Consider the following 340-nt stretch of genomic DNA (forward strand, 5'->3'; position numbering starts at 1 on the left):
ACAAGAAAATATTAATAATGATAAAAAAATGAAATCCTATTAACCGAGTAGCAATGCTGACGATGTAATGACACTGATTATAATATTTACCTTTAGAATACAAATGAAATAATGACGATTTCCTAAGGATAATATTGTAACATCTGGATAAGGATATGTTGACAATGACGATGATGACGATCATTATAATAATATAACAAGAGTTGCCGGTTGTTTATCTGGGATCTGAAAACCAGACCTTCCCCTTTCACATCGACCACCGCGCGATTCCTCGCTTCTCCCTCGCTTGAGACGAGAACAGTGTGCAGGACGTTGATCTTCGTTGTGATGAAACCTTACA

Source organism: Penaeus monodon, chromosome 20, assembly GCF_015228065.2.
Source record: "Penaeus monodon isolate SGIC_2016 chromosome 20, NSTDA_Pmon_1, whole genome shotgun sequence".
NCBI lineage: Eukaryota > Metazoa > Arthropoda > Malacostraca > Decapoda > Penaeidae > Penaeus > Penaeus monodon.